Source organism: Ixodes scapularis, unplaced genomic scaffold (genome assembly GCF_016920785.2).
Source record: "Ixodes scapularis isolate PalLabHiFi unplaced genomic scaffold, ASM1692078v2 PGA_scaffold8__174_contigs__length_109621045, whole genome shotgun sequence".
Lineage (NCBI taxonomy): Eukaryota > Metazoa > Arthropoda > Arachnida > Ixodida > Ixodidae > Ixodes > Ixodes scapularis.
In genome coordinates this window covers 87,408,558-87,434,377 of record NW_024609883.1, presented here as the reverse complement: position 1 = coordinate 87,434,377, position 25,820 = coordinate 87,408,558, and the positions used below count along the sequence as shown (strand labels likewise).

The following is a 25,820-nucleotide window of genomic DNA, read 5'->3' as shown; positions in this document are numbered from 1 at the left end:
AACTCGGACTCGGAACCAAGCTGGATATAAAGAACATTCGGTATAGAAACTCGAAGCGAAGCTGTGATGCAGATTCAATCCTGCGTCGAGTATAACATTTTTCTCACTAGCTAAACGCGAAGCATACCTTGTGAAGATTTGTCGTTTTAGAGTAATCCAGATGAAACAGCAGCGACGACGAGTTCCGATCCGAAACTATGCAAGACAGCCGCGCGCGGCCACAACCGCGATACCTCCAAAAGCGAAGTGTCGGCGGTGAAGGCAGTGATGGCGCCAAGGAATCTGGTCACGTGAGGTTACGTTTCCATGGTTTCGGAATTCGTTGAACTAAAAAGGTTGGGTTCACTCCTCCTCTTATTATGCCTCCTCTCTCACTCGTGTCGGCCCCTCCCTTCCTCTTTCCCTTTCTAAGTTCTCTTTTTGGGAGGAAACAAAAGTAAACAATCCTTTCGATCCTGTAAAGGTTACCCGTTCTTGTCCAACGTTACATTTTAGAGGTTACAACACAAGAGTCGCAGCGTAACCACTAAACGTGATCCTAGACAAAAAAAAAGAATCGCCGTTTTAACCTCTAAGGCAACGGAAAATGTATGAAACCTTTAAAAACGACTTCGTAACTTCTAAAATAGAAGTTGCATCCGTCTATAGGTAGCCATAGAGGGTACGCCGTTAAGAGTGTACTAGTGATTCCACCGAAAGGAGCGGGCAGGAAAAGTAAGAATATGGAAGTCAAGTACGAGCGTCCCAAGATCATGGTGAAGACGGCAGGACGACAAGAAATACCGGAGGTCGAGAAGATTCGAATGCTCGGGCTGCTCATCGAGCGAAACCGAGTCAACGGTGAAACGGTGAACAAGCTCGCGGGCAAAGCGGCCGCGGCAATGAGACTCATCAAGAGGGTGTCCAACAGAAGAGCGGGGATGAAAGAGGAGAGCCTGACCAGGCTCGTTCAATTCTTCGCAGTCAGCCACATAACTTACATGGCCGCCTTCCACAACTGGAGGCCAAGTGAACGTAGCAAGATAGACGCCACCATACGCAAGACGAATAAGGCGGCACTCGGTCTTCTCGGGAGCACGAGCACCGAAAACTTCATGGCATTGGGAGTCCACAACACGCTGGATGAAATAGCCGAGGTACAGAGAACGGCGCAACTCGAGCGTCTCACTGAAACGAGAACCGCAAGACAGATTTTGCGGGACCTTGGCCTCGAGCCGAGGGAAGGCGAGCAGCAGACCAGCGTACCTATACCGGTTAGCACAACAAGGAGCGAAGGTTGGCGAGGGCCAGGGCTCTCGTGGACCTCCACGCCAGAGAGGAAGGGGCCGTCTACGTGGACGCGGCGGAGCATCGAGGGAGCAGCGACGCATACGCGGCGGTGGACCTCGGGGCATTGACGGGTGCAACGAAAACCGCGGCGAGCGTCCGGACTCGAGAAGCGCACCGGGCGGAAGAGGTGGCCATCGCCTTGGCCGTCTCCGACCCCGGATGCACTACAGTGTTGTGCGACTCTAGAACGGCAATGAAGAACTACGCTAAGGGTAGGGCATGTAGTGAGGCCGCGCGCCTACTACGCAAGGCCGCAGACATCGGACGCAAAAGTGCTGTGGCGATCAAGTGGTTTCCGGTCCACATGGGCAGTGACGTGTCGGAACGCGGGAACGCGAACCACAACGAGACGGCCAACGCGGCCGCGCGAGGACTAACCAACCGCGGAGCTGCAAACACGGCCGACTCGGAGTGTTGGTCGCGGTACAGTGCCAAGGACAAGATGACCTCCTTCAACGAAATAGTGAAGTGGTACAGACTAAACGACAGACTATACCGCCACCTCATCCAGGGCTTACCAGGAAAGAGGCAGTGTTAGACAATTACAGACTGGGTCCCTGCTCACCCCGGTGCTAGCAAAGCACGTGTGTCCGAGTGTGTACGCGAGTGACGTGTGTAGACTGTGCGCGAAGGAGAGAGCTACCGCGGCTCACATTCTTTGGGACTGTAGCGTAAATCCGCGAGAAGCCAGCGAGAAGACGACGATCCCGCCGCAGCTAGAGGCTGCAACGAGGAGCTACGATCAAAAGACACAACTCAAGGCCGTCCAGAAGGTCTCGGCACCTCTAGAGAGGCAGCGACCGAGCGAAACCGGGGAGAAGGGGAGCAGCACCCCCAGGAAGGAAGCGGCGGCCCTCTCGGACCCGCGGAAGTAGCGAGGAAGCAAGACCTCGAGGAGCAGAATGCACGAGACTGACGTAGTGGCCGCGTCGCGGTGAAAGTTCGTCCTCCCTGCGCGGAGGGAGCCTAACCGATTCTGCAGGCATTTTCATTAGAGTTGTTCTCTCTCTCTCTCTCTCATAAGGCCTTAGTCTGCGCCCAGCACGGTTCAGGAAAGAATATTCTTGTGAAACCAAGTTAGTTGAATTTTCTACGATTTGACTAGAGCCATACACAGCAAAGAGCAAGGCTACTGCTTATTTTTGATATAAAAAGCGTTTGATTCAGGATACCACGACGGAAAAATCAGCTAACTAAAATCTCTTGGTATTGGGCGCTCGATGGTTTTATGGACTCAAGAGTATCTTAATAACAGAATACAATGTGTAGTGTTAAACGGCGTCATATCCAGGTACAAGGATATCACATCGGAAGTACCCTAGGGTCAGTGCTGGGTACGTCTCTCTTTCTGTTATTTATAAACGATACTACAAAGCGAATCTCCTCTAGAGTCATGTTGTATGCTGATGATTGGGTACTGTACAAAGCATTTGTTCTGACCAGGGCGCACACTGTCTGGAATCCGACCTCTCGAAAATGGAGCAATGGAGTACTCTCTGGGGACTTGTTTTTACCGTGAAAAAAAGTAAAGCCATACGCACTCCGTAATGCACTTCGGCCGGAAATGACTATACGCACTACGCGAAACTCCTATAAAACGAATGCTTGAAACGAGTTTTCTAAGCGGTGGCATGGCGTGGTGGTAAGGTGTCGGCTTCATACGCAAGTGGATGCGGTTTCGATCCGCGGTGGGCATCCTTTTTTTTTTCTTTGTTTTTTGTCGAGGCATTTGGCGATATTTACAACATTTTGTTTTTACAATAAACAGCGCTGAAAAGAAAGGACGAATGTTGTCGACTAAACTTTGCAGAACTAAATGGTATGAGACTCCCTTTCCGGAGTTGCGATCGGTGACAGCGGGGCTTGGGTTGCCGGCTGGACGCAGCGAAGCGGCGTGTACTGGTGAAGTTTTTTTAATTAGCAGCCGCATACTGTCGGCGTGAACGCAGGCGGGGGGCTGTGTTAACGAGCTCCTCAGTGATACACGCGCCGATCGAAAGGGTGACCCAAAGGGCATGCGCTCTCCGCGTAGTGCTTATAGCCATTTCCGACCCAAGGGCACTACGTAGTGTGTATAGCTTTACTCGCAAAAAAATGTGTTCATTTACGCTTTTCCTGAGGACAGAAACGTGTCTCTCCTAGATTTCCTCTTAAAGGGACCATGAAGTGCCCTTTTTACTTTTTCCAAATGACTTTTACATTAAACCTTCAACGTTCACCGGATGCCGAACAGGCATCCGTTTTCGTCTCGGTTTAATAACTTCGACATAAAAAATTAATGAAATATCGACATTTTCTTTCTCTCCAACTGACCGCAAAACAAGTTGCGACGTAATTTTGACGGTCGTGACGTACTCTGGCACAGGAACCGGAAGTTCTCTCGGCAGTGGGAGAATGGGTGCGTTAGCGGCGGCGAGTTGGGGTGCGCCGATAGGGTTTACTGCGCTGATGGCGCTGATGTCACCGGCGTATTTTCTGAATCGGCGCCTCTCATCGCCGCGATAGCCATGGACACATCGCAGCTCGGCGAAACCCAATGAGATATGTTGCGCTACAGCGACAGCATGGGACTAGTCCTATACGCCGGTATGCCTATTGGGAAGTGCGGCGAGTCTTCCGGTGAAGACTCCAAAAGTTAACGCAACTGTTATTGTTGGTAAAAGGCGGGCCGTGTCTGTCGTTTGCAAAGCGACGTAGATGGAAACAAATTGCCGCGGCGATTTTCGCGGCCTCGAAGATGCAGGCGCGAGCCGACGTTAAAAAGAAATACGTTTGAACTACGAAAGTTTCAGCAAGAGCCACGTAAATACCTGTTCACACTCAGAGCGGACTCCCGCGTTGATGGAAGTGCTGTATTCGCGCTGTTGGTAAGCGCTTCAGGACCTATCTTTTACAATCGCAACTCGATACTGACGTGAGACTCGGCAAAGGAAGGTTGGACCGGCACTGCACGTAGCTCCCACGAACTGTTATAGCTCGACAGTGACGTACAGCCATGTCAGAATAAAAATGGCATACTAATAACAAAGTGTACATACCGTGTTACGAAGGCCATTAATACGGCGTTTATTTGAGCTCTATATCACACAAAACAAGAAGATGGAATCGACGAGAGTCCCTTTTCGACGACAGTGTTCGTCACCACTGCCTCGGAAGGGTCCACAAGGGTCGCGCTGGCATATTCCATTCAGCACACCAGCCGGTCGTGGGCAGACGGTCTTGGCCAAATACCGTTGAAGCAACGCTGCGCTGAGTCGGATTGCCTGCTAGGCCTATATTCTGCCGAGTTTGCTTGGCCGGGGTCGGTGGATTCGTGGCCGTTGTAGCTTTTTTCGGGTGTTTGTGGATCCAGCGTTCTTGTTCGTCGTGGTCTGTTTCAAGTACGTTTTACTTTTTTCTTGCTGCTTGAAGTCGGGACGCGCGAGAAGAGCACGTAGAAAAATAAACGTTCGTTGGTCATCGCGACCAAGTAACTGAGCGACGCTTGCGTAGTAGGGTCTTCTTCTTGCTTCGTTTACCAGACGATAGACGGCGCTTGGCTCTCAGCATTATCAATTTTGGCAATTTTCTTCACATTTCTAATTATGCTACAAAATGTGGATCTGAATATTACTTAACAAATCGTTTGCAAAACATTCGCCGGCTATTTATTGTTTATGATCGCTGTGCTGGTAAGGTAGGCTCTTACCCAATAGGCGACGTGGATTCAGCTGACGTGCTGCGGTTCAGCGGATGCATCGCAGTGAAAAGGCAGAGAGCTTTCGAAGAAAAGAAGGCGCGAAAAAGCCTAGTTTTTTTTTAAACTTTTATAGCGAAGAATTTTTCGCCGCCCTATTTTTGTGTTTTTCTGTTTCTTTTCACACTTTTTGCGACAATCGGTGGATGAAACTTGACTTCAAAATCGTTTCATGGTCCCTTTAAGAACGAGCTAGTCCCTGAGAAGTCTGAAGGTAAATATAAGGTGTGTTGTTTTCCAAGTACCTGTTCGTGGGACGTACACGTCAACCAAATCGTTAGTAGGGCGAGCATGACGTTTAATTTCCTACAAGGATATTTAAAGCAAGCACCTCGCAACGAAAGAAACGCTGCTCATTTGACCATGTTCGGCCAGTCATTGAGTATGTGTGTGCTATGTCGGACCCATTACCAGAATATCTAAGTAGCAAAATTTAAAAATCTAAAATAGGGTGCTCATTTGTGTCTGGAAAATTACGTTTGTGGTATAAGTGTGACTCAAATGAAGAGCAGCTTGGCTTGGGAAAACTTAAAAACTAACAGCAAAGCGTTGCGCCAAGAAGTTTTATAATATATATTTTCGCCAAACTGGTATGAGTGTCTTGTTTTATCTTTCTCTTCCCACCTATCTAAACCCTAGGTTCGATCATCCATTTAAAGTCAAACAATACTCGTTTATCTACGACTTATTTAAGAATTCATGGTTTGTTTAAACAATAAGGCATTGGAACTCGATATTTACCCTTCGAATTTGTAAATACGACTACAATGATTTTTTTTTTAATTATCTCCAGTTTCTTAATTCTTTTAGAGCTCAGCTCTTAGGGGCCCGTTCCCGGCTTGATTGGCGTCGCCGTCGGCGTCGGCGTAACCAAGGTCATCCCAAGGTCACGTGACCCCCAAGGTCATTCCGAGGTCACCACAAGGTCACCCTAAGGTCACGTGACCCCTCCCCAGGGTCACGTGACCCCCAAGGTCACGCGACACCCAAAGGCACGTGACCCCCCCGAGGTCACGTGACCCCTCCCCCAGGGTCACGTGACCCCCAAGGACGTGACACCCAAAGTCACGTGACTCCGCAAGTCACGTGACCCCCGAGGTATAGTAACCCCTCCCCCAAGGTCACATGACAGCCAGTCACGAGACTCCCCAAGTCACGTGACCACCCCGAGGTCACGTGACCACCTCGAGGTCACGTGGCCAACCCGAGGTCATGTGACCACTCCGAAGTCGCGTGACCCCCTTTGGGTCACGTGACCCCCCTCAGTAGGCTTCCCTACTCCTCCTCAAGAGCTGCGCTCCAATTCAGCATTACAGGGATTTGTAAACGGCTTTCATTTTTGTGATCTTGTAGTGTTTTTTTGTGTGTATCTCCTTTTTTTTTGGGTATACACATATTTGCATGTAGTCATTGTTCTGTTTCCATTTTCCCAATACATTTTACTCTAATGCTTTTTTCCTCACTTTGCTATGACCACTAGTCCTGCAGGTATCTAGAAATATGAAACTAAAATAAAACATAAATTAGGAAGCACAAAGACCTGAATGATGTCGGCGAACTAGGCGCTCAAGCAAAATGCTTGTATGGGAAAAAATTCTTAGGATCCTAGGTAGCATGCCACAAAAATGCCCAACTTGGGCAAAGGTCTGGAAAACGTAAGGGCCCAACTTCGGCACAGTAAGGTCTTGCTCCATGGCGTTCATCAGTGCCAAAGTACGTTACCTAACTATAGCCCTAGTTGGGCGATCCTAGCTAGGGCATGCCAACGTTTGGCTTTATCTGGTCCGCCACAGGAGTGCCGAAGTGCTGCATTTGAGCCATAACTGCCAGAGCAACGCCTAATTTGGGTATTGCGGACATGCCAAAGATCGGCGTTCGTCTCCTTCGCCACAGGAGCGCCGAAGTAAATTCCATACTGAAGCCCTAACTGCCGAAGCAACGCTTAATTTTGGTATTTCAGAAATACCAAAGTTTGGCTTTTCACTGGTTTGCCACAGTTATGCCAAAGTAAGTGACAGACTTGAGCCATAACTGCAGAGGTAAATCCGAATTTGGAGGTTCGGGGCACGGCAAAGTGTGGCTCTTCTCTGGCTTGCATCTTGAGTGTCAAAAAAGTGCCAAAAGTGCCAAAGAGAAAGCCCAGACGACTGCCGAAGTTTGAAATTTCCCTGGTGTGCCAGAGAAGTACTCTTTCACGTGCTCCAGAAGAAATTTAAATTAAATAAGCGTTGAAAACACTATGGTCACACCTCATCATCTCCGTTCCCAAGAAGCATGGCTATCCTTGGCAGTGTAGTGCCAGTACCGGCTGAAAGTTGGTTCCAATATCGCTCAAATGTCTAGTTTTGCACCACCGTTTGATATCCGGTAGGTAATACCGTAGAGTCGTTTTGCTCCGGTCTAATGTTCGCCCAATATCGTGTAAATATTCTACGATACGTCAGCTCCGTATTGGCCGGACGTCGTACAACTCTGTGTTTTATAAGACGTTGCATATCATTTGTCGCATATAAATAACATGCAAGGACGAACTATATTTTTTAACACTCCTAGAAGTTTAGTTAAATGATTATCATTACACACAGCATATTCTCGACATATTTACGAAGGTGATACATCTCTGTAAAATGAAAAGCAAATTATAAAATATAACTAACACTGATTTCATGCCAAGCAACCCGTATGGAAATCTTATATCTGGGCCATATCTGGCCATATCAAACATTATATGATTCTATACGGCCTATATACAGCCTTATCTGGCATATATACAGACTTATCTGGCGTATATACAGCCTGATATGGCGTACATACAGACTTATCTGGCGTATATACAGACTTATCTGGGATATATACAGCCTGATATGGCGTATATACAGACTTATCTGGCGTATATACAGACTTATCTGGCGGCCGGTTTTCAATATATTAAAAAGTTAAAACAAGTAAAAAAAATTCTTTGTTAGAAAACTCTGAATGACTTATTGTTCGCGACCTAAATGTTAGCACAAATAATTCCAAACTTCAGCTTCGACAAGCTTAAGTTTAAGATTATTTGTGCTAGTTTTCGCTAGGATTTCAATGTAGCTTAATTATTTCAAAGTGTTAACATTACGCCCGAATAGACAATTTGCTAAATCCCGTAAGCGCCTCGGCCCGTACTCGGGGAATCATGGGGACGGTGTTTCTTCAGCTGCCTAGTGATCGAAAATTTTGAGCAATTCTATGGTTACACAGATTTGAGTGTAATTCGGAGTCACCCTAAACACGTGCCGTACAGAACCCAAATACCTGCCATACCACTTCTAAAATGTCCCGCCAGTGTCAGTACTGTGCATTCCGTCCAACCTTCAACCTGGGTGAGCCGCAGACATATCTCTTACATTATTATCATTCTCGTACAACTTCAAAGACGCTGATATTAAGTTAGAAACGCTAAAAATGTCATAAACAGCTCCGCGGAATCCAAGCTAAATCCCGGTTTTGGTTGTTGTGATTTCTCAGCTTTTAAGTAATTCCTGCTAAAACAACAATCCCGAGAATGATAATATGGTAAGAGATTTCGGCGGCTCAGCCTGGTTGACGTTTGGGCAGAATGCACAATATCCTGAACGCTGCCATTGACGAAAAACTTAAAAGTGATATGATAGGTACTTGAGCCCTATGGGAGGCTTGTTCACGGTGACTACGAATTACACTCGAAACTGTGTAATCATGGAATTGGTCAAAAGTAGCGATCACTAAGGACCACCGCTTCCATAACTCCTCGAGTGCGGGCCGGGGCACTTGGGAGTATTGTAGACAATAAAAAGATATAAAGTGCTGATTTCAGGCTTGTGTACTTTTGAAATGCCTGGCCAGATCTGGAATTTCCTTACTTAGCCAGATCTGGGATTTCCATATCTGGCCAGGGGTATCAGGCTATATCTGGCGTTATGAGGCTATATCTGGCAGATATACCATATCAGGTTATATGTGGCCAATTTTTGATATGGCCATATCTGAAATCTTCAGATCTGGCCAGATATAAATTTTTTGTAAGGGAAAACTCATAAATTAAAGCACAAAAAACCGCGAAGACTGAGAGGAAAGCAGAACCACTAGCAGAAGCATGCTTGTTGTGTACTTCTTAATAATAGAGTGATATCATGTAATCCTTGATAGATGCGTAATCCGACTCGGGCAGCCTAAAAACGCAGTAGAGAAAGAAAGTTGCGCACCTTCAACTGACGTTTTTCGTGGGCGAGGAGCAGTTTTTGTCGAAGCGCGTCCAACAAACAGAGCTCAAGAATTCCACAGGCTCCGGCGAAAAAAATGGCAATTACCGAAAAATTGGCGTGGACGTATTCCGGTCGTTTACTACCAAAAAGCCCGGCAGCGTCTGCAACGCATGAAAACAACAGAACACTGAAGAGCCCATTTTGGAAACCGGACCTATGTGGCCCGCCTGTTTCTATAACTTGGCGAACGGCGTAAACAACAGTCCCAGAGGTCCCATCAGCGCAACAGAGAGAGTCACGTGACAAATTTTCGTCCAAGCATTTTTGTACTACGCGTTCTACGGAGTGAGGTCACGCGTTTCGCTCCACCCTTCTTATTTGCTTAATGCGGCCGTCGCCGTCGCTGACAGCCACACAAAGACACAAAAGCAGGTGGGGAAATGCTTCAAATTAACTTTAAATAAGAAAATCGTCCCCGCCAGGATTCTGTCTTAGTTCCCCCGTGTGTGAAGCGGGCGCAATACCACAGAGCCACTGTCGCTTTCGCTTTTTTGTTATCGCTAGGATTTGACAGTGCTCAATCGCAATACAAGACACGCACAGAGCTACGCTCGCTTTTGCAATGCGCCGCCTAATAACGATCTCTGTTAAGGAAACGTGCGCATATCAGTGTCGTGCAGCGCTTGCTAGATGGCAGCAATTTCTGCAACCTCGAACCAGTCTCACTGCGGGTCCCGATATTGGCGTGCGTACCTGCGCACGAATACAACAATCCGGCCAAATCTGCGTTTGCAAAGCCTGGTCCAGGCGCGACAAAACGTTCAGCCCACTTTTGGCCTATAGAAATCAAAAGACACCCAAATAAATTCTAAAGTCGCGAGCAGAATAAAACTTGATTGCCATTTAAGTAAGTTGCAGACCAGCCGCGTACCTCAATACCTCATCAGCCGAACTGCAGGGCGGCAAGCTTAGTTCTGGCATTTGTTTGGCGACTTTGGCCCAAAGATGCCAGATGGTAGCCGAACTCTGCCGGGTGGTAAGCCTGATTCCTGCGCTTGTTTGGCGATTTTGGCCCAAATAGGACAGATAACAGCCGAACTACCAGAGAGTGAAGCCTAACATTGACACTATTATAGGGCCAAAATACACCGAATCTTATCAAAGGAGGCCAAATTTTAGCTCTACTTTGACTTCTTCGGGTTTTTCAAGGCACAATACTCTCAGACATTTGCCGAATTTCGGCGCAGAGCTGTGTGGTACCTGAGAAGCCCGACTTTGGCACTTGTTTGCCGATTTTGACTGAAAGATGCCAGATGTCAGCCGAACTACAAAGCGGTGCGCATAACTCTGGCACATGTGTGGCGATTTTTGCCCGAAGGTGCCAGATGACAGCCAAACTATCAAATAGTGAAGCCTAACTTTGGTATTTGTTAGGCGATTTAGGCCCGAAGATACCAGATGACAGCCGAACTACCAGGCAGTGAAGCCTAAGTTTGGCACTAGTTTGGCGAATCAGCGCCAAACTACCCGGACTCTTGCTAAGGAAGGTCAGGTTAGGCTCTACTTTGTCCTTTTCGGGCTTTTCAAGGCCCTAGACTCCCAGAGAAAAGCCAAATTTCGGCCCAGAACTCCCTGCTACCTGAGACGCCATTTTTTACTCCGCTTTGCCCTTTGTCAGTCAAGAATAAATGAAAGAGCCCTCTCGAGCATAACACATAACTCGCTTTTTTTTTTAGATTTTTATTTTTAGGGTTAGAAAACCAGGCTCGTTTCTCGGAATCGCGTTACCTTGAATATTGTAACATACAACACCTTTACCACTGCCCGAGTACTTCTGTAAGAAAATAACAGGTAGATAGGCGCAATACAGTTTGTTGTGGTTTCTGTTGTTGTTTACGAAAACACAAACGAAATTTACAAAGCGTCGCCATAAGACCAAGATGCGTTAACCGCGATTTCGATTATTCCTTCATGCAACCTCGGGGATTGGTAGCAGGCTCAAAAAAAAGTACTTATCTTTGGGTTTGCCGATGTTTCACTCATAAGAATGGACTACCACTTGTCATTTATGAATGTATGTCTGAAATATCATTCATTTAGAGCACTTGGAATTGTGGGTCAATTATCAGCACTGTTGCTTACCCCGCCGATGAAGAACGAAGATAAATTAATGATATTGAAACTTGTTGAAAGTATTTTTTGTGATTTTGTTTTTGTTGTTTCTTTCTTGCTTTTCCCCTTTTCCACAGTCCCTGACATCTAACGAAATGCAGGCTTGACTCATTTCTTTCGCTCTTCTCGCTCTCTAATTGGTTCATTGGTGTTCTAATCGGTCCTTGCTGCGATCTCATTAGAAGTCGGGCAAAACCAGGATTCTCGGGACGCACCATATCCTACAGTACTATACCCTCCCGTGATTTGGAAAAATGCGCCAAAGGTATGTTTCGAACCCTACACGGGCCTTGCTTGCTCGTGTTCGTGTTGATCGCATCGTAGCAAGGCCACGAGTGAAAGTGTCAGGAGTGGAACACAGCTTTGGTTCGACATGACTGAGCGCCAAGCAATGACATGCTACGCGAATTTTGGAAATGAGAGGATAGGCGGTGTGCGATAACACTCTCCTCACTCCCCTCGCCATCCACAGCATAGGAACGGAGGATGCGTAGTAGGAACTGCGTTTTACTACCGGCTTCGTTTTCTTTGACCGAATATCTAAGCCAGGTAATTTTATTACTTGGACCTAAAAAAAAACTTGCAGCCTTTTTACTCTGGTGAAGAAGGAAGAGTAGAGCAGCTGTACTATGAGCCGCCATCTTTGAGACGCGGCAGCAATTAGACAACCGTCAAACCGATTGTCTTGTTGCCGCAGTGGCTCATAGATGGCGGCAGCTGTTCAGAGGGTTGTGTCGAGATTTATTTGTACACGGACAGGAGACTGGAGAAACTAGCCCTTAACAGTTCCGCTGTAAAACGTAATAAACGCACGCCAGAGAAACATATATTGGTAGTCTATTTATTCATACAACATTGAGGAATATATATATATATATATATATATATATATATATATATATATATATAAATGCTGCTTCTTCTTGTTTTTTCCCGTTGGTTAGGTTGGTGTCACCCCTTTTGCTCATCGATCAGACTCTGGAAATACTAAGAAAATAAAAGAGCTTATTACATGCATTATTTTGAATTTATGCTATATTTCTGTTCTTTTGTATACCGTGTGTTTGATCCACGAAAGAGAAAAATTTAAACAACGAGAAAACTTTAAAATAAAAAAAAAAATTATATTTGTGAAAAAAAAAACGCAAAAAACGTTATTGATCACTGGAAAGGTTAGGCTTCAAGCGTAATGAGGTACTTAGAAGATTATATTCCTAAAATCAACTAATTAACTTTTGTTATATTAACCTTAGCTCACACATTTCAATTAGAGATGTGTTCCCCGCTGTTCAAACGTGCCTGGCAGCTTTTAAGTTTTATACAACTGAATTCTACACCGCGCTACTCTGTAAAATTTAATCAGTGAGAAGTCGAGGTACCGAAATTAGGTTCCCAAAAGAGCGGCCGAAGTGCCACACGGAGGCGACGCCAGCCTCCGCACTGGGCGCCGCTAACCATTCATCGCTCGCATTCGGGTAAGGGTCGTTCGGTCGTAGAAAAGGCGCGCCCTACCCCGGCTTTTCCTCAAGCACGTAGATATCGCCGCTTTTGAATGCATCCTTTGAACCACGGAGTGACATCTGGAATGTTCGTGCGGATCGTTGCCCATAGAACCCGGACTACGATTAAACCCAGCAAGCAAGGCGCTCGTGAGCTGACAACGAAACACATCACTTCCCCCCCCCTCCCCCCCCCCCCCCCCCCAGAAAAAAACAAAGAAAAAAAAACAGCATGGTGCGTTGTCTTTGCCGCAATTATTTTATTGTAGTGTTACGTTCCCTCCCCTACCGAAAAAAACTGTATAAAGCACCGTTCACATGTATGCGACTGTGTAAGCCCGAGAGAGTTTTAAGCCTTTTGCGACGTCTTAGGACCGGAGGCGCTGCAGCGGAGCTGGTCCTGAGACATCGCAAGGGGCATAAAAATCGATCTGGTCTTTCTCGGTCTTGCTCGGTCACAAAAATGTGAACGGGTCTTAACTGTCTGCGAACTGAATTCTCGGTTTCCAGCAAGATCAAGTTAGATTTCCTGTTCCATAATCCAGTTAGCGAAACGTTATGTTGTATTCTTTTTTTGTGGGGTCTCCGCGAAAAATTAACATTTTTTTACTACTCTTATTTGCTTTTATTATCTACAAATCCGAAACATTTTATAATAAACCGCGTGTGCAGTCTCAACGAAATGTAGCGTTTTCATTGGTGACACGTTGTCCTGGCTGCCGGAACGAGTGTTTCCCGTTTCGACCTGTTCCCATTTCAACCTTCCCCTTTGTACCTTCCCGTTTCGACCTGGTTCAAAACGACCTTATCATTTCATCTTTTCCCAGTTAACTCTATCCCTAAACGACCTTTCCGCTTCGACCATTGTTCGTTATCAGTTGGGTCGATCCAAGCGTCCAATGTCTCTTCCCTTTGGTGACCTCATTGCTCCAACTCTCGAAACAACCTTGGAGTTTTGATTACCAGCAGTTACCCTCTGCACGCTTTTCTGGTACTCGAACACACGGCGATAGCCGCGGTGTGATCGATCTTTGATTACTTTTTTTTTTCTAGGGAAACCGGCCACGTATCGTCATGATTTATGGATTTCTAGGATGCTTAGAGCACGCACAGTAAGTTATCGCCATATTTAGGCGATCTCACGTCGGCCATGGCTACGCTCGTACCGCCCTATCTTTGTAGTCGTTCCAAGCGCTTCCGTGCCTAGCGGGGGGGAAGGGGGGGGGGGGGGGGGGGGCGGCGGGGGGGGGGGGGGGGGGGGCGGAGGGGGGGCGGTTCGTTGCTCGCTTCTGCTTTCTGGCAGGTGGCGGTCGCGTCACGTGTGTCTAGTTTCCTCCGGCACATCGGGGCGCGTCTGCGTCGTGTGCTAAACAGCTTCGCTGGTCATTTACCTTCCCAGAGTGGAATGGCTTAAAATTTGTTTCTCCTTTCTGCGTACTGCTGAAGAACGGGAAAACACCTTTCGACGTCCGAAATCGACTATAGTCAACGCCGCAGGATAATCGAATGTGCCATATTCATACCACCACTATTAGAGTGCGCGTCTTTTACCTCTTGGTGTTGACGTCAAAACATCTGGCGTTCGGACGCTTTTTGTTCTTCTTTGGAACGCTTGAAATGGCGTCTCTTTTGCCTCACGCTTTTAGCGTCTCAGCATAGACTCCTCTATTGGGGAGGAGATCGAACTATAGGGGGCGCTCTGACCCTTTTGTTTTCCCCACGCTCGGTGTTTACTCAACACAAGGCCTGTGCACATGCCAGCAGGCCTTATGGGCATGTCATCTTCTACAATAGAGCGCGGGGCACAGTTTAATGTAAAAATACTAACAATCGACGAAGCGACGTTAAGTGCCGGATCTATCCTCAGAGAATGCGAGCTTGACCCACTTCGGCTTTTGTGCGAAGCTGGGATCGTGCATGCTGCATTGTTCATGCAGGCCGTTGTGGAAACAAAGGAGCCCCTCCTCCCCCTCGCCGGAGAACACGAACTTCAGTCGAACGCTGACGCCGCGTTCGGTTATGTAGGCCGAGCGCTTAGTCATTGTATTTGTTGTCCCCATCCGTGTAGTTGATAAGTTAACCGCTTGGGGCGTCACGGTCAGTCCTCCTCCCCAATACTGACAAACACTGGCAGATCGCCACGAAAAGCGGCCACCGAAATGGAAAAGGTGGAGAGCTGACAATGCATGAGAGAAGAGCCTCGTGACTGGCGCCCTGCTGCGGCGAGACGCCGAAACACGCTTCTCCCGAGCGAACAAGTGTGTTTTGGGTCCTTGTCGCTGCAAAATTTGTGCGCTGACGTCCAGGTTCCGCGAGAAATGGCTTCTTGATGCCGTGTGCTACCATATCCTCGAGCTCCAAATCTGCGACCGGGCACTTTATACCTCCTTCGTTGAACTGCCAGGCTTTGTGGGTACAGATGAAGCCATGGTCTCAGCTTTGACCTGTGCTTCGACGACGTTCGATGGCGCTCGCAGAAGTCTTGTTTATTGCAAGGTATCATTTCTTTTAGTGATCGCGTTTTACACCAGAGCGGTCACGCTTCTACATACGTGACAGTCTGAAGGCCCGTTCACACACTTGCGACCTCTTAGAACCGGGTGCCTGGGAACATCTTAATATATTTTACTGGCGCCATCTATTGAGTAGCAGTGTAAACTTGGCGGTCCGGCATATCTTCTAGTTCTCTCGCGCATTATCCTTTCTTTCCTGGCTCGACAAACTTTTGTCAACGTTATCAACGACCCTTTCTCATAGGTATTACGCATATGTGACCTCGGCAATCCCTCAAAACCCTCGCTCTTGTGAAATGCAGTGCCCTAATCACCGCATAGATAGCGCCAAAGTGTTACCGCTCATTCACACTGGAAGCGGATCCGCGTTCGCAAAGCGGTTGCGAAAGCGGTTGCATAAAGATCCAGTACGATTGCACGCACACTCGATGACATCAAGTGCGCGTGCAATTGTACTGGATCTTTATACAACCGCGTTCGCAACCGCCTTGCGAACGCGGATCCGCTTCCAGTGTGAATGAGCGGTTAGAGTGTTCTCTCGCCCTAAGAAGTGTTTAAGAGGTTTCAACAGGGCTCGTCTTTCGGTCGTACTTGGCTGCAAGACTGTGAACGGGTCTTAAGACACTCAAGTTTGTACTACCCAGAGACAAGTACTATCAAGCCCCTTTTCGTAGCGCCCATGTGCAGCACTGGAGGCCGATAAGTGTAATTACCAAAACGAAAAAAAAAAGAGCCGCTTTACGAACCATGCAGTGCCGGCTGTCTTCCGAGTGGACGTAAAGTGAGGCTGTAAAGAACGTCCCCTTCCCGCGAAGCATAGTCTTTTTGTTGTTGTTTAATTACAGCTTCAACACAGGGCTTTCGGATTATCACGAAGTGGATAAAACGACTTCGGCAGTTAACTTACCAGGTTTATTGATATTCACCCAAAGCGCGGAACCTGTAGTTATAGCATGCCAACTGTTTAATAAAATTAGAGTAAAACGCAGGCGAGCTGGTTCACATTCATAATGAAAAACCCAGAGACGAGGAACAGAGAGGAGAAGGACAGAGACAAGGAACACTAAGGGCGATGCCAGGAATTTGAAATGGTGTTGTCCTGGTCCTTTTTGTTCCTTTCCAACTGTTTAAATTGATAACTCACTCGGCACACAGGGTCCCAGGGCTCCTCCTTGCAAATCCTTCTCCTTGCCTTGCCACGGTAGCAATAGTAATACATCCTCAGATCTTCCTCGACGTAAAAGTACTTCGAAAACTTTCTTTGGGCAGGTGGAACTTTGTATCGTTCCTGGCACTCGACGTTGGCCGTTTCCATCTTCTCCTCATCTTTGACGCGAGAAAGGGAGTGGAGAAGTGGTCGGCTATTAGGCGACGTACTTTCGCTCCGAAATCACTCAAGAATACACACTGGTCAACCACAGCTTGACACCGGTCGTAGAGCGATTTCCACGTCACAGTACTCCCTTCTTGAATGCCACGAACATTTTCTCCCTTAGTGCCAAGAACCTCGTCGAGAAAGCTCACCGTCTTGCTGCCCACGGGCATCAACACTGCTGTGCCTAATTCCCAGGCTATGCCAGTGCTGCGATCCCCTTGATCATCCCTGTTACTTAAAGCTAAAATAAGAAAAGAAATTGATGAATTGTTTTTTTTTTCTTCAGTATTTTTAGTTATAGAGAAAGCATGTGTCTTAATGCCCCGGCAGTGACCTTGGCGTGTGACGAGGTGAAGCTTGTCTAAAGGGTGTTTTATTGGGTCGATTGATTTGCTTTTATTTTTTCCCTCTTTTGCTTAGTTTGTGTTTCATGCCAGAAGTAAAAATTTTAGTTGCGAGTCAGCGCTTTGTTTGTGTGCTTTATTTTCTAATCCTCCGTTTTTCCGCACTGTTTACTTAAACTATCTTAAACTACCTAGACGAACTCCACTCCTTCTTTTAGAAATTGATGTCGTGCGTCAAACTTCCTGACTGCTGTGTTCAAAAATATACGGAGCCACAGTATTCTCGAGGTCATGCGATAACTTGACCTAGGGAAAGGCGAAGGAAGCCAGTACTTGTATAAATGAGCTTGAACTTTAGAACTGTACTTGAGAAACTTATTTTTAATAAGTTTCTTAGAACCAACAAGCAGTAATAAGTTTCTTAGAACCAACGGCGGCCTCGACGCAGCACGAAAGCGCGACAGCGTTCTCTAGGACGCGATATGTCCAGATCGCTAGGGAAAAATTCGGTGCTGTAACAGCCCCGTCTAATGCGAATGAGCGTAGTAGAGTGTACTCCCGTTATAAAATATTTGCCATACTTTGTTTCACCCTGCACCCGATGCAGCCGACGCTCCAAACTGATGGAACGATAAGACAAAGTCACGGGCACAAAATCATACAGTCCGACATGTTTCTGTACGTGTTCATCACCGCTGAACCAATCATACACAAAAAAAGGCCCAATGACTTGAGCTTGTGACGCTGTTTGCTTGGTCATATTACCTCATAGTGTCGATTGCGTCTAGACTAGAGTTAAAACCAACCATAACACCCTCCCCCCCCCCCCCCCCTTTGTCCTAATGCGCTGTGAAGAAGTTGAGGTTGCGTGTGAGGTATGAGCTGTGTAGTAGTATAATAACGTGTGAGGCGAGGATGCATTTCAAAATGCTGCACAGTAAAATGCCCATCAAGTGCTATCGTACGTTCCTTGCACTTGACGGAATGTGCGAGCCGAACGATGTTTATCTTTTGTGTACCGACCCTTTGCAGAGTGATAGAACAGGCCTCGGTGCTCGGTCTTGAAATTGACTCGTCGGTAGTAAAGCATGCCTCGACTGGAGCGCTAGATACGTGGCGGCTTTGGTGGGGACGAAATCTCATTAAGCCGCTGTTGTGGTGCTAATACGCCGTAGACAAAAAAAAAACAGTCTGCAAACCGGGGAGAACATGGAAAAGGCGTGCTGCCTCTGTGTCTACTGACTCACTTAGTCTCTCTGTCTCTCCTCCGATCGGAGCGATTGAAAGCGTCGTATGCTCATTGTGCAGGATCTGGCGTTTTTTGGCGTTCGGCAATAGTTAAAGAAGGATAAATATTCAACAGACGAGAACAATGACCGAGCTAATAAAACAGTAACTTTACCTTTCTGACATCCGCCCTTCCTTTTATTACAGCACAATGACAATCGAATCAACTGACTTAACATGTAATTCTGTAGGGGATTGTGAGGAAACGCCAAACGCAGACTTACCTTGCATGGCATTTTCAAATGGAAATATGCGTTTCGGTTATTATAGTGAATGTCAACATAAGAAGCGCAGGGCGTCACGCGTTCCAAGCATCTCATTATCGCTCCACGGCCAATGAGATTGCGACTTTAGCCGACAATGGTACCAAACAACCGATCAGGAAGCTAGAAGCCTTGACGTGTTAAGACGCACCCTGCCTTTCTTGTAAACTGCCAGCGACTCTATAATTATTTTGTTTTTATGAAACTCACCGTTTCGTCCTTCCAGTATAAGTGTTTCAGCGGCTACCATAAACATCAGCACAATTGAACAACGTCTTAGGAAGGTGTCGGAAAACTTCCACATGCTCGGTAGAAATTTGTTTGGTTGGGAAATAAGGCAGTCGGTCCTGCGCAAACCGCTCATTGAAGGCTTGTGGCAACGTGTCAGCTGCGTAACAACACAAAATATACATCCGATCCGACGTAAAATATAATTATTAAAAGTCGAATTTAAGTGATACGAGCTGGTCATTCAAGCAGTTAAAGACCCCGATTAAACGAGGGCCCATCGTTTATAAATTGAGGGGAAGCACGTCTTTAATGTCTGAAGGAAGAAGGAAAAATATCAAAAGCCTCGGCGCTATGTTTGAAAGGAAATTTTGGCCATTAATTTGACATGGGCGGTTTGCCTGAGTAGTATTCATAAGGCGGTGCCCGCTTCTAACGATCATCTTTAGGGAGAAAAATACCAGTTCACGGCCATTGAAACATAAATATTCAGGTGCCTGTGTTTCTGAATCCTAAAGAAAACATGCTCTTAGATGTGTAAAGACGAGCTGACTGCGGTCTTTTTTATGGAGCTTTTTAGGATCGTTTAAGACTTCTTTTAGGCGACAGCATTTCTTGTTAGTGGCTAAATTCGAGTGCGCGCAAGGTGGTTTGAATGTGACTCTTCTGAATACGTGCACTTTGATGCGGTTTTAGAGGCAACCAAACAGAGCGGGCTATGAGATAAGCTATTTTCGGTGGGTTCCGCTTTTTTCTTGGAACGATTTCTAATGGATAAAGGGAGTTAAAAGGCGTAGATGCTTCTTCGTTAAGCGGTTTTCTCCAGTAAAGTTGTTTTAATGACCCTATTTTATTTTGGTATTTTATAGCTTTATGTTGGAACTTACTCAAAGCTCTCCTTTAATCAAAAAATCAACGTTACTTGTGTCCTGGCATTAAAGATTCTTCGCCCGTCTATATTAATTTGCCCTTTTACGAGAGACTCAAATGACAATTACTACGCACTGTCATGAAAAATTCGTGCGGTACAAAAGTTGTTTTTCAACCGGCAGATCTGATAAAAGGAAAAAGCACGACCGTCTGGTTCACCCGGAGACCGAATCGAAATGGACCACTACTCAAGCCTACATTGGAGTCGTTGATAGCATGGCGTTTTTCTGGCTTTTGCGTTAAATTCTTTGTGTGTGTGTGTGTGTTTTTTTTATCTTTAAGCAAATGTGGGGTTGTTGAAAAATATCGCAGAGCGGATTTCTTGACAGCTACGTCCCAGATCAAGTGCTCAGAAATTCATTCTTTGCAAAAATAAAATTGCCTTCCAACTGAAATTAAGCTTCCTTGAATCCCTAAAACTTAATATTTTGAAGATTCACCATTGGGATGTGAGCGACTAAGACTCGTGACAAATGCTAACATCTCCTTGCTATACTGACGGCTAACTCGTCGTCAGCTCAGTAAGGTATGCAGAGCAGTTCGCTAGTCTTGAAGAGGCTCCGGGATCGAGCTTCCAACCCGGTGGATTCTTTCAACAGCCACCAGTCATCTTGAAGTCAGGAGGTGCGCTCCTTTTCAGGTAAAAGTCAATTTACTCTTGCGTATATCTTTTCCCCTTTTGGGGAATTCACCCAAATCATTACCTATAAACTCACTTTAATGGTATGGCTACAATAGCATAACATGTAGTTTTGATTCCTGAGATAGGGTTTTGGTTTACCAGGCATTTTGGTGTAGAGAAAGGTTTTGGTACCCTCTCAGTGTTCCGTGATCGACCACAGGCTAAATTTTTTGTCGAAAAGTCTACCTTTCTTTCGACATTCGTCGCTAGTGTACAATAAAAGCAATCACTTTTTTTTATTTTTTGTTGGTCCAGGGTCGTTACAGACACAGCGTTCAGTATCGGAGCAGAAGGCGATGAAGCTAAGTGTAAGCGACTTGTGTCGAGTTCTGATGATGATGTAATCATTACTGGAGGTGATGTTTACTTCCGCGGTTCAGAGTGGGTCGCTGGCTCGTGCAATACGTTTGATCAGTCTGCTCTGATTTTTTATTTCACTTTTGGTTTTCTGCAATGCGTTACAGCCCCAAAACGTGTTGACAAGGTACTCAATTTGCTGCCCTGGTGCTGCCCTTGGCAGCATCAGGCGGGATCCGATTTTTGGCAGGATCCAATTTTGATTGTATTTTTCGTTGGGTTTTCCCATGTGTGTTTGGCCTCTAAAAAGTAACTCCGCTCAATTCAGGCGATTTAGGGATAATGAACGATTTCGTATTAAAAAGCTGTAGTAAAACATACTACGTGATTTGCTTCGCGAAAAATGGGATATATATTTTTAAATTTTGTTTTACATCTAATCGAGTAGAAATCGAAATCAAAACGTCGACTTCGTCCGGCAACAATAACCTCGGGCCGCCAAGAAACTTAATGTCACGTGGTACGGGATGTCACGTGATCTTCTATACAACGACGGGCGGGATTGGTGCGGGCGTGTGCCAGGCGCAAGCGTCGTCTGCTCCGCACTCTTAACCACGTTTTGGTGTCTACGACATTCGACAACGTCTGCATAACTGCGGTACAAGTCTGCGCATCTAGCGTCTGTAGTGTGTACGAAACTCCGAGAGACAGTAATCGCAAACGGTGAGACGACGACGGCGGTGGTGACCCGTGGGACGGCGGTAACGGCGGGACCACGACGGGGCGGCCGGATGGCTCCCGAGAAGCCTGAGGTTACAGCGCACAAGACAAGGACAAAACGAGAGGCACACAAAGAGACAAACACAACAAGGACAAAACAAGAGACACACAAGGAGACAAATACAAGGGCTTGTGTTTGCCTCTTTGGGTGTCTCTCGTTTTGTCCTTGCCTTGTGCGCTGTAACCTCAAGATGAATCACCAACTGCCCACTCTTACGTACTCCCGAGACTGGCGCTGCGCAGGCGCGTTACGCAGATCACGTGGACACCACTGAGCGCCGAGAGGAAATGTTGCTGACGTCTCCCACTACGCTTGCTCAAAGAAGTGAAAACAAGCAAAAGGGTGGGCGATGGTAATGACGTTTAGATCAATGTTGGCTTCGCTCACGTCGTAGCCTTGACTGCGCTGTTGGCTGCGCTTCAATTCAACTGCCCGAGTCAGCCGATTTCGACAATGTGGCGAGTTGCACAGTTTGCCGGACCGTTTAAGAAACATTTAGACAGAACTACGTCGTAATATGTGACGTGTGGTCTTCCTAGGTAATGCTAAAAAGGACTGCATTTTTTTTTTAAACCAAAAATGAAGCAGAGTTTATTTTTAAGCAACACCACATAAACAATCGGAGGCCCATGAACGCCTCCCGCCTTTTGCAAGTGCCTAAGCAGAACCGACCACTCGGGATTGACAGATTGACAACAATGCTGGGTTAAATGTTCACGCAGTGGATGTGCCCAACGAACGCACTGCGTTCTCTCAATATGATTGATGACACGACGAAGTGGAAATACCTGGTGTATCCAACAATTTGTTGCCGTCACCCTGACCCATGTGGATTGCATCATCGAGTACATGTCTTGAATATAACGAGGGACGATAGTGTTTAATACAAAGTTTTTAAAGCGTAAAAATGTTCAAGTATTTTAATTACGAAATCAGTTTTGAATATGGTGAAGCGTAGCACTGCAGCTTGAGACAGTTGCGATGGCTTGGTATTCCGTCGGTCAGTTGAATTATTGCAGAGCCTTCGCTTGCTTTTCTAGGTTCTGGAAAGACAAAAAAAAACAAAAAAACATGCTAAGCAAATAATGTTTAGAGTTTATAGCAATTACTTATATAGCGAGGAGGCAAATCCAAGTCTACCGGTTTTGTGGAGGGCTATTAAAAATTTTGTTCGTCCTCTCTGCAAGTGTATTTCGGAATCGGATGCTATAGCAAGCTGACAAACTCCATTTGGCCTACCATCGGCCAGTTACATGAAGTGAGCTAATTCAGATTCATAATAAACTCGATCTCGATACGAATACGTGTCCGCTTTGACAGGGGGGGGGGGGGGGGGGTTGCAATGAACGACACCGTACTCTTTGAGAGGATTTCAAGGGGGGGGGGGGGGGGGGGGCGTCTCCTTTCGGAAGCCCAACTCCCAGCACGCGCACTTTGCCTTCTGTCGCGCTTTGACTGCACGTGCATGATCGAGGCCCACGAGAAGGAGATGCGTTGTCGACGGTAGGATTCTCACGCCAGAGGCGGTACAACTTGGGAACCTTTTTGTCGTTCTTATCCTGCCGGCGACTATGTCGTGGGCGCAAACAGCGCTGAGGCCGTGGACTAGTAGGAAGTGGACAGGGCTCGCGCTGTTTGAGCTCACTTCTATTTGTACTAGTCCTCGTCCTTAACGTTCTTTGTGTGCAAAATGTTTAAGCAACTAGCCCACCAGTTCATTTTGTTACGTTGACTAGATTCGGGGACTGGGTAACGTCACCAGCGGTTTTTATAGAGCAATAATATCGACGATCTGATCCTTAAGTGAGTGGTACAAGAGAATGTGAAACGAGGAATAAAAGGTGGTACTCAAGGAACCAAGTCTAGACGCTTTCAGCGAGTCCGTTACTCGAGCTGCCACCAGTCGGCGCGCCCTCCGCGCACTTTCCGGCCCGCCATAGCCGACCTTCAGTTTCTCGCCGTTGCTCCGCATTGTGTGCTGCACAAGCCACTACCAGAGCTTCGTTTTTGTCTTCTTTTACGTTCCGCGTTGAAATCTTGCATTTTATTTAGGTATTTTCAATATTTAGAACTTTCATTTAATCATTTCATATCTATATTTCGACATACCTTTTGTACTTTCTTATTTATGGAATGGAATCGGACAGCGTATGGTTCGACGATGCAAGATTATGAGGCTTCAATGACCATGTAAGTTCATCCCATTCTTACGTTTTTGTCGCTAATAAAAGGCAGTCAACACTCTTGCGATATATGTGAATTTCAATTGACACAGTAAGGCTATTGCAGTCGTGCTTCTCACTGCATGTATGCGCTCGTTTCTGTAAAGCCGACCCGCATAGCGATTCAGCGTGCGACGAGACGAGCGACGGAGATTTTTCACTGCCGCCCGTCGCATCGCTTGATTTTGGGATTTCTAGAAAACGTCGCTCACCGTCTTGGCCGCTTGCTCCGTCGCTTCCATGTGGTTTGCCTCGCCGTGCGACTAACCGAGCGACAGCGAAGCGGGTCGCCGTCGTTTATCTCGTCACACGCCAAATCGCTTACACGCGGTTTATACTAAATTAATTTCCAAGCACACAACGTTTAACCATTGGCGCCTCGATATTAAGTACAAACTGCATGCAAGCGATTTGGCGAGCAACGAGACAAGCGACGGTGACCCGCTCCGCTGTCGCTCGGTCTGTCGCGCGACGAGGCAAACCGCATGGAAGCGACGGGAGCAAGCGACCAGGACGGTGAGCGACGTTTTCTAGCAACCCAAAACCAAGCAACGCGACGGGCGGCAGTAAGAAATCTCTGTCGCTCGTCGCTGACTCTTGTCGTTGTCGTCACCGCTCGTCTCGTCGCACGCTAAATCGCTTACATGCGGGTCGACTTTACGGAAACGAGCGCGCACATGCAGCGAGAAGCACGACTGGACGACTGGATAGCCTTACTGCGTCAGTTGAAATTGACATATGTCGCAATGGTGTAGACTGCCCTTTATTAGTGAGAAACACGTTAGAATGGGATAAACTTATACGGTCTCGGAAGCCATAAACTTTTATCGTCGATCCATTCGCTGTCCGATTCCATTTCATAAATACGAAAATACAAGAGGCTGTGTTGAAATATAGATATCAAATGATTAAATGAAAGCCTGAAATATCAAAACGACCTACAATTTCAACGCGGAACGTAAAAGAACACGAGAACGAAGCTCCGGTAGTGGCTTGCGCAGCACACAACGCGGGGGAACGGCGAGAAACTGAAGGTCGGCTATGACGGCAGGGTCACGTCACGTCAAGATGCCGGCGCCCATGAAATGTTGCCTGACAGGGTCTATAGGATAGGTAAAAGAGGAATCAAAAGGGAGAAAGAATTGCTTTATATCATATAAGGGTTCACCGCTTTGGATTTGTACTCCTGAGGTGGGGGGGGGGGGGGGGGGGGGGTAGGGTCGTGTAGGGTCAGAGGTTTAGCGAGGTGTGTGATGATGGGCGAGAGCCGTATGAGGTAATGGACGAACGTCTCCCTGGACGTGGTGCATCAGAGAATCGAGTATGGCCTTTCTGTGCGCTGGGGTGCCCCTTTGACGAGTCCACTCCTCTAGCGTCGTGGGTGTGGCAATTTACTTGGCGCTGAGATAATTTTGTGTGTCTATGTTAACGAGTGAAGCAGCATAATTCTCTCATCATCAAGTTAGTACTATGCGTACAATAGCATTTGTGAATTAACTTTACAATTCTGACAAACAGCCCGGAGTGCAAGTTGATCGACGCAAACGATAGTAGCGCATCTGAACTTCAGCTGAACTCAATGGCTCTGCTTACATCTCTGGTGGGTGGCTTCATTGTTGAGCAGCGAGATAAACTAAACATTGAACACTTTCTTAGTTTCCGGTTGTAACGGACCAAAACTATACTTTTCTTCGTCAAACATATGAAATTGATCTCATCTTTCTATTGAGGTTAGAGTACGGTTACGGAGCATCGAGAATGACATCCCAGTAAATAAGTCAGTTGACTTGTATTAATAAATATAATAAATGACTTTTCACATAACTCGTGGTCAATGAGATATCTCCTCAATCTGTGAAGTTTATGTTATTTGGATTGTCTCCTCAGCCCAAGGGAGAATGCGTATTAATGCATATAAATTATCGAGACTTCCTTCAACATA

The 25,820-nt window shown here is 46.6% G+C and overlaps 1 pseudogene; it reads left to right on the top strand.

The window, feature by feature from the left end:
• Positions 1 to 267: 267 nt before the first annotated feature.
• On the top strand, positions 268 to 2,204 carry LOC120843174 (annotated as a pseudogene).
• The last annotated feature ends 23,616 nt before the right edge of the window (positions 2,205 to 25,820 follow it).